General features: G+C 39.4%; 1 protein-coding gene across 5 annotated transcripts in view; it reads left to right on the top strand.

Annotated features, from left to right (window-relative positions):
* Positions 1-359: 359 nt before the first annotated feature.
* tfeb (transcription factor EB) overlaps positions 360-9,578 on the top strand; it is a 34,796-nt gene continuing 25,577 nt past the window's right edge. For 3 of the 5 annotated variants that reach the window (XM_088085171.1, XM_088085187.1, XM_088085161.1), the window contains exon 1: positions 361-627. The gene's annotated coding sequence lies outside the window, so the exon portion shown is untranslated. Of the gene's footprint in view, positions 628-9,578 lie in introns of all 5 variants that reach the window. The other 2 variants (XM_088085184.1, XM_088085182.1) reach the window with 2 other exon arrangements.

Here is a 9,578-nt window from a genome sequence, read left to right as displayed (position 1 = left end):
TGCTTATTTATTGTATCACATCGTACTGCACAGGGTTTCTACACATTCCCGACATCCTAACACTGATGCACTACACTAAAACATCATTGGGACTTAACTAAATACGTCTAAATATCAAGGAATGTTAAAACAGACTATGAGAAGCGTCTCTTTTGAAGGCAGTAAAACCTACAAAGATAAATTTGTCTCCCTTTAGTCGTGTTGGTCTTGGCTAAAGTTAGAGGAGCTCTTAAAAAGTCCCTGTGCAGTCAACAGGCATCACGTCATCGCCCCAAAATACCAGTCTGTCGAAGATATGAGGAAAAACTACATTTCCCACAAACCCATACGCGCTTTGCCATTGGTGGTGGTCACAGGTGACCGCAGACGCTCTGAGTTGTGACAACATCTCGACGGACTAAACGAAAACAAATTAGCCTGCGAAGTGCCCGTGGTGGTGCACGCTGAAGCAGTCTGTGGAAATACAGAGAAACTGGAAACTCTTAAAAGCGTTTCTTCCTGTAAACGCTACTTTTTCTCCTCACAGAGCCTGGCAGGTTTGGTGTTACCAGAGCGCACGAGAGAAGTGGGCACGCACTTTTTGTGAACCTGACTTCTTTACTTCGTTCTGTCTGACCTTCAGAGCGGGTAAGTGAAATTTTACCACCGCCACTGAAATTTAGCTTCTGCTACAACAACACTACCCCTGGAAGCCCCGCGAGCATGAATTTAAAGTGCGTATTTCTCGATTTAAATGAAAAGTTACGCCATTTATTGAGATTAGAACGAGAAGTACCGAAATAAACATTTGTCCTTAGAAAATTAAAGGCAACACAGTTTTACACTTGTCAATTAAATGTTGCAAAATCATCGCTATATTGCTAGCTATTTCTACATTGTAGAAGAGTACTTTAGCAAGTACATGTTCTCAGTCATACATTATCCTAAAAATAAACGCTGCAAGCATCACAATAACAGTTCATCATTTGTGAAGATTTTTCCCCAGCTCATAATAGTGCTATGAATTTTAACAGAATAATTACAGAGAGATGTAGACACCTACGACCACATATTAAACTTTATAGAGTAAAATATGAATTCAAAACATTCCCACCCCTTATGTTTAGAAGCCATTTTAGTTTATTTAGTTTTTTTCTCTGTCAATTAGTTTTACAAAAATAAATACTTCTAATAATGATAGAAATAACATAATAGTATGCAATAAAATTGCACTACAATCTGCTTTGCCTTTTTGTCAGTGACACTGGTACCACATTGAGACCCACTGAGTGAAGACCATAATGCACCACTTTTCCCCTTTTACTGTCATCAGTGGAGAGCTTCCCCTCTTGCCATTTATAAGCCAGGCCGGTATCAGTAACAACACCTCAGCCCGGGGGTATGCTGTCATGTATAAGCTGTGACTGTAAACTGTACAGAGGAATACTCTGGGACATATCCAACTGCTTTCCTTGAAAGTCCTGCATGGCGCAAACACAAAAATAATGGAGGCACCACAGACCATTTACGCCCCCTGTGTGCCCTCTGCAGAGTGGGCTTTATTTACATAGTGGGGTTTATTATTAGAGAGTGTACAGCTTGAGGGGGACAGTTTGTTATGCTTGATGCTATCCAGTAATGCAATGTCAGTGCTTTATTCCAATAATATTTGACACATACTTGGGATTTAGCTGTGACTCTATAAGGAAGTATATTTTGTTATTTTACTGTGGAAAATGGTCAAAGTATTTCACAAAAAGTTGCTAAATATAAGTATGATATTTATTTAGAAATCCACCCTGAAATCTTTACATTAGGTGTCTCCCTGGTCACTTTTGCCATATGAAATTATTTACAATTATAAATGTGTATGTGGTCAGTCTGAAGTATGTAGGCTGACCTGCACGTCTCCCTAGAACATGTGCATCACTTTAACATCACACAAACCAAGTGTTTGGCATTACTTCCCAGTCCCTGACCCCCCTCGACCTCTCTGCCTGGCCTCTGTGATCATCCATACCATTCTCCACAGATCACAATCAGGGTCAAAGGTCAGTGTAGAATGGACTCAGTGGGTCTCATAGCTTCAAACTGGGGAGTATCTTTTGGTCAAGGTTTTGGTCATGACCATGGCGCGTTTACTTTCGTTCTTAGTGCATTTCGAAGAAATTTCCCTCTAAATGTCACCATTGGAGTGATCATGCTGTGTTACCAAATGCTGTGATGACAGCTCATAAAGCGAGTTACCAGAAATAGAAAATCTGGAGGTCAGCAACCCCATTAAACCATGCGTATTATTATTTATGACATAGATTGTGAAAGGTGGATTTTAAGGAATTGCAACTATGTATAGAGCAATATTTAAACGATCAGCATTTAAACATCCTTTTAATATAAGTAACGTGTTGTATATAATTCCGCCTGGGCCCCGATCACTTCCAGTAAAATGAGTTTTGCAGGGAAGTTACACAGGAACACTGAGGTCAGTCAACCACAATGGCAATTTAGGTTTCTTGGTGGCAAGAGTATTTTCTGATGTGTTTCAATCTAAAAGTCAGACAGAAATGTGACACTGAAGGGCACCAGAACTTCCACCTCTTTGTTGTTCATTGTTACTGAGACACACAGATGGGCATTCATATGCATGGAGGGCATGTTCAGCTTCAGCTCTGAGGAAATTGTCTGTGTTTTGATATGTTAGGGCAGTTTTTTGGGCACACAGTATAGTGTATGTGCATTAACATTTAGGTATTTTAATGCACAGAAACACTTAGTGAGCATGTTGCTGATATGTGTTTGGGCCATACTAACTACAGGAGTATCTCTACACAAAACAGTGTTGCAGAGTTGTAGCAGGCGAGTTAGTTAAACAGCCGTTACATCATGACACGGTGAAACCTGAATTACCATTTTCCTTGCATGTCTCTCTTTGTTTTCTGCCGCCTTTATCTGCCATCTTCTCATTTCTGTGAATCCATGAATGAATGAAAACATTTCAGTTGTGTAACCAGATCTGAAAGATAGACCTACTGTGCAGCACCACTGGCAGTTTAGCTGGGCGATGACACTAATGCAGTGCTACCACATATCAATAAAGCAGTTTAATTGAATTATAGTCTTATAATTTAATCATGTGCCTCTTGACGTGTTTATATAATTTTCCTAAGAAGGCCTCTGAACTAAAATCCTGTCAAAGAGATCACAGATTATGACTGTTGATATCTGAACCCTGCTTCACAATAACAGTATCAGAAAATCTTTATAAGACAAAAGTTGGATGTAACAACCAATTGTGTTAGAGGAAAATATATGCAGGACTTTGAAGACCTTTACCTGCGCTCACGCCCTGTCTCATTGTCAGTACAAGTGTGTGTACAGTCTGGACACACTGTTAAGAATTGGACACGTGCATACTGTAGGGGAGTCAGTGGGGTTATGGAGTGCACACAGTATGAAGGGTCAGGGGTTAGTAAACACACTGAGCTGTGAGGTCAGCAAGGTCAGAGGTGACCGTCCACTATGTAGAGCAGCAGTGACGCCTGACAGCCTGATTGCACTCTCCAATAGCACAGCGGAAACCTGCTCAGAAAGGAAAACAGAGTGGAGTTCCAAGCACTAAAACCTCACTGCAGAGGTGTCTGTTTGTATCACGGTATTACAGAATTAATATTATTATCAGTCAGAGTGACCCTTGGAGGAATTAAAAAAACCCAGAAGGATTAATTTTGGTTGAACAATTGTAAGACAACACAGTTGTATTGTATTGTTAATTGATGTGTAAAAAGTCTCCTTTTTGCAAATAACTAAAGGAGAGATCCTTAATTCAGTTGCATTTTTTTTCAATATCGTTGATAAGCAAATGTACACAGTGTGATGATCCTCACCTTTCATATCACAGTATCCCTTTAAACCGGCATATGGCTGCGACCCTATCCCTGGCTTGTGTTTAAAAGTGTATGTCTGTGTGAGACATACAATCTGATCATCTTGTCACAAAATTGCACAAATTAGCACAAACTTTACATCTTGTGTGCATGGAAAAGTGTGTGTGTCATATTTTCAGCCTCATTGGACTCATGTCCGCTTGTAAGTGTTGGAGATGGGGCTAACAAACAAAGGCAGCAGCAAACACACACACACACACACACAGGCATACTGACTAGGCTCAATGGATGTACTCTAGTGAAAGAGCAACAGGTGTGTGTAAACACAGCTCCATCCATTCGCCATATGGACAGATCTCCTGTGACCCAGACAGTGTTTTTGCTGCTGACTAGATCAAGAAAACACGAATGAGGAAGTGTCTTTTATGGTGGTTCTGGAAATCCCTTTTGAATAAAAAAAAAGAAAAAAGATAAAACCAATTACCGAATATGTTTGTAACCAAAGCTCGGACTTTTTAAACCACAGGAATGACAGCTTGGCATGTGCTATGTGACAACATGACCCATGATCTATCAGAGGTGAGTGTGGGTGGGGCTTTTTAGGGCATGTGCTGAATGTGTGACTCCACTTCCTCATCTTAGCTCCATTCCACTGTTTCATATCCTCTTTTGACTGACAGACTAGTGATGGTCTTGCGCAGTCTCTCTTTTTTGTGAGAATGATGTCTCAGCTACATCTGTGAGCACACACTGCAGCTGGCCTGTTGTGTACGTTTGGACAATTTGCTTGTTGGTATGAACTGCAGGGGTGTAGTTTGCAGTTGTAGCTCTCTGTGAGAGGCCCACCACAGATTTCAGACTTATACTTTTTATCTCTTAAGATAGATGATGACATTTTGTTAAATTTCAGTGTAATTGTCTTAAAAGCTTTTCCTCGAAACAAGCACAATCTAATGATATGAGGCAACCTCACATGTTTATCTTGCAGTTTCACTTCTTCCAAGAAATCCTGTCTATTGATGTGTATTGTGAAATATGTTACGGTAGATGAAGCTCATATTAACAGTGACAATGAGATGGCTGTTTTGTCTGCTTATACCCCCCACCACCACCACAGACACACACACACACAAAACTTTCTGTTTCAACAGTCGGCGTTGATGTTAAAAGTCTTTTGCAACTGAAAATTATTTCTTAGCTACTAGAAACTCTCATATGAAGTCTGCGCTCCATAATAACATGCCCTCTGGGCTCCTCAAACAGGTTTTCCATTATGCAGTATTCTTTCCAGTTGTTTGGCAATAAAAGCAGGAAGGCTGTTTTTCTCAACATATTTTTGGAAATCAATTTCAGTCTGGTTTATGAATGGGGATGTTTAATGACCCACTGATGAGTAACGACATGACTGCGCAAATATACTCAAGTCCGATGTCACGTCTGCCTTTGATTTGGAAACCACAATTCACTGACATGCACATGGTTGGGATTAATGTGAGTGCTCTTGTACATGTTCTCACCTTCTAAATCAACCTTTTAGGTTAAGATGGAAAATGTCTATATTAGCCTTTGTCGGTAACTCCTTTGAGCTCACACATTGTAGGTCTCATTGCTCTACATGTTTCCTCTCGATAATTAAGAAATGCAGTTATTTCCTTGCAGTTATGCTGATGACACTTTGCTTTCACATCAGAATGAAATACAAGGTTTTAGTGTGTGATTGCAAGATTTTTAATTGCTCAGTTTACTTTTAACTAAAATGAAAAAAGTCTGTCGGTCGGTCTGTATGTCTGTCCTTTGATTTTTCCGACAACCATTTATCCCATCAGCCTCACACTTGGTAGATGTATTAGACCGTTTACATTAACTAATTTTATTTCATAGAAAGGTTTTCACCTCATCAACCTTTCATAATGTAACCAAAGCATGTATAGATTTAATCATATTTTTAGAGCCCAACTTTATTTAACTTCCAACTTTCTCTGTTTATGCTGATATTATATGAGTAGTGAAAACATCTTTAATGGAGATCATCTCTTATTCAAGCCTGTGTAATATCACTGCTCTACTGAAGAACTGAAGGGATGCTCCATCTTCTTCAGTCGACAGCAGGCGCTCTTCTCACTTTAAAAGGGCTGTTATCTGCTGGGATTAGTAACGCTATAAAGCTCAGCAATTTTAGTAGCAGCACTGTACTCTGCCCGAGTTTATTGACATTTTTTATTGGACAATCTCTTCCCCCTCTTTGTTAGTGTTAGCCATAGTCCATGGCCGAATCATCTGTAGTGGAAAATGAGTGATCTCCTGTATAAGGTTGTGTTTGTGTCTGTATAGAGACAAGGCATTCCTTTGTCTGCATTGCTTAATCAAAAACTGTCCCCATATTTGGTCAGAGGACAAGAAATGGAAGCTGATCTGGCACACAAACACACAGCACATAGGAAGTTTTCTTGTAAACTTATCTTATTGATTATCGTCCTCTTGACCCCTCCTTGAACCCCTCCTGTATTTTCTATTGTTTCTGTCCTTTTTTTTTTTTTTACCTTTCCTGCATTCGCTCTATCTCTGCAGTCCTTTCTCTCTGTCTCTCAAAAGTCTAAAGGGCTCAAAGGCAGTCACATTCTTCATACTGATGGTAATTAGTTTTCAGTTTGTCTGTGCATTAAGGATTAAAATAGGAAAAAGAGGGAGAGAAAGAGGGGCAGTGAGAGTGATGGGGGAGTTGAAGTTTTGTGAGAAACAGGTTTTGGTGTGTGACGGTGGAAGTGAAATTAATTTATATGTGTGTGTGTGTGTGTGTGTGTGTGCCTTATCTGACGACTCATCTCCCAAATGCCTTCCATTCCAACTCACCGTACATGGTGACTCTCACCCATGCAAAAAGAAATGCTGTGTAGCTGGTTTGCTGGTTATTGCACTGCTCTCTCTCTAATACTCACTTATAGATCCCATTATAGAGGACAAAATTCACTGTACAATGTACATGTGACAATAAAGAATTCTTATTCTTCTCCTATGATAGTTAATTACTATTCTCCAAATAGAAAAAGGTTACTCTAAAAACACTCAGTGGCTTAGTCCATTTTATTGGGACATCCAAGTCATATAACATTAACTTGTGATCCTAGTGTATTTTTTGATTTGAAAATCAAAATATTGTGCAAAGTTTTCCAATTCATGAAGGTACAGTCAACTCTGAAAAGTGAAGCCAAGAAGTCAATGAAGGTATGACAGACCCAAAGCTCAGAATAAAGTGAAACACTGCATACATTTAAAATAAATAAATAAATCTTTTCTACATTTACAGATGTTTACAGCACCTTGCCAAGACTAAGCTGTCTGGTCAGTCTGCATTATACACTCTATTCTAGAAATTCAAAAATCAATGGAATTAAATTAAGAAAATAAATAATATTTCTTTCATTTTGGTAATATTATCAGGAATGTCAGGTGATATGTATGATGTAACCACAAACTTGAGGTCACCCCAGGTCATATGATGTAGTACTAGTATGAGGAAGTTTTTTTTTTCTTTTTTTTCTCAAATCATGGTTATTTTATGGCCAAGGTTTTATTAAACTTATAGAACATTAATTGAAAATTGAAGATACCAGATATTCGATGCATAGGATAATGTTTCTAAAATGATGTGCAATATGTTTACAATATTTCCATTCCAGTGTGAAGCCATTACAAAAATGGTATCCATCTTTGATTATTTAACTCAGCGTCAGCAGTGTCATATAGCAGTATCTATAATGGATAAATATGGTATTTATCTGATATAGATATAGATCATGTAAGTAAAACATTTTATGTGCAAATCCATAAATCAGTGGTTAAATTGTTGACCCATCGCGTGTGACCCTGGTTATAACTTTTCTGGTTTATTGACATAGTTGTTTGTCCTACTTTACAGAGAGATAGCCCTAGGTTAGCAAAGCTGGGTTAAACCTCATTCAGACATATCATCCGTCGTCCAACACATTCCATGGAGCTACAAAGATTGTCTGTATACGTAGTATTTGTTTGCAGGCTCTTCGCAGCCATGGTGACCTATAGAGTAAACGAAGGGAAACTTGTCCAGTGGACATGTAGAGGAGGGTCTTAGGTGGTGTGTTTGTGTATGTGGACATATGTATGTATGTGTGCATGTGTGTGTTTGGGTCCTGCCTCCTCCATTAGCCATTGTCAGAAGAGTACAAGGCTGTCTTGGTCAATGATTTGCCCTCCTACACATACGCCTTACAATTGGCCAGATTTGACAGGAACGTAGCTTTCCCGGCCAATAAGCTGAGGGCCTGGAGGGGTCCTGCCCCCGGACCAAAATAACCCAGTAAATACACTGCGGGCACTATGAGAACTGGAGCTGGCCCACTGTTGAATGCTTTGTGTACAAACAAGGGATGCTTGTCAGCCGGGTACTGCTGAACCATGCTGGCCAGTGTTCTCCTCTGTTGTGATAGGCGCAACTAGCTGAGTGGCACTTTGATACCAGTGTTTGTATTTCTGCATTCAGGGATAGAGGATGATATAAGAGAGTATGGATGAAGGAGTACTAATATCTGGGTTGCTTACTGTACAGGGATGAAAGAAAGGTCTGAAAAACACCAGTTTATTAACATGCATTTTGCACAGAGGATCCATCAAACAAGCAGCTGCATGTAATCGGCATCCTGCATGTGGCCTTCACAGTATGTTCGCACATACTATGTGTTACAACCTGCGGCAGATGCAGATTGATTTGTCCATTGATTTTAAAGTGGGTCCCTCTGCATTCTAGTCTAATGAGTTGAGCTTACAGTGAGGTCTAACGAGGAGGAATGACATTAGTGATAGGTACAGGCTTTGGGCTTAAAAACAGTAAAAGTCAGACTTTTGTCACTTAATAAAGAGACAATAAGCATTAGAAAACAAATATCCCCTTTATTTCAAACCTGTCCATGTACACAGTTTCCATAATAGCAAGAAACATTCCTTGGAAACAGAAAGAATCAGAATCTGGGCGCCCCAGATTCTATATTATTTTTAAAGTGTATGTTGGAAAGATGTGTGCTGCACTGTAGCAAATGTTCCGAAAAGCAGTTTCGTGTGCAATCACCTGCATCATGTCACAACAAATCAGTTATGTCTTAGAAATGTGTTAAGATCCGTTTGCGTCAGTTGCAAGTTATCTGCTGTGATTCAGTGCCCTGTGGTTGCTTCACCTGTTTTTATTTTCCAGTAGCATTCTTTATTATTCCTACGCCCAATGAATAATCTCTTATTAATACACTGACCATGACTTTCAGTGAATGATAACCCACGTTTGTCTATGAAATGTTTCTTTCTAAATAAGCTACTATTATGCATGATCTCACCACCAGGAGGCTCATTTAATGGTCCCGTCAGCAAGTAGTCATCAATCCACCTTCAGTTGTGTCTTTGATTTGTTCCGTTGTTGGAGGGATGTGTTTGTGTTTATCTATTTGATTGAGAATGTCGAGAATGTTGATACTAATCTGTGTGTATGCATTTTTGCTTGTGCTGTCATACAAATGGGTGTAGCAGAAAAGAGGAGGGGAGAGAAAGGAGGCAAGAGTGATTCATGACATGACTACTGTTTCTTGTAAACAAATCTTGCAGTACATTTTTAGAAGTTGTACGTCAATCATCTCATTTGTCTGTCACAATAAAAACAGTTAACTTCAGTTTGTATGGCACTGACAGGAGAGTTTA

Source organism: Plectropomus leopardus, chromosome 2 (assembly GCF_026936395.1).
Source record: "Plectropomus leopardus strain MGB_pleo_1.0 chromosome 2, ASM2693639v1, whole genome shotgun sequence".
Lineage (NCBI taxonomy): Eukaryota > Metazoa > Chordata > Actinopteri > Perciformes > Serranidae > Plectropomus > Plectropomus leopardus.
This window is presented reverse-complemented; position numbering and strand designations above follow the sequence as displayed.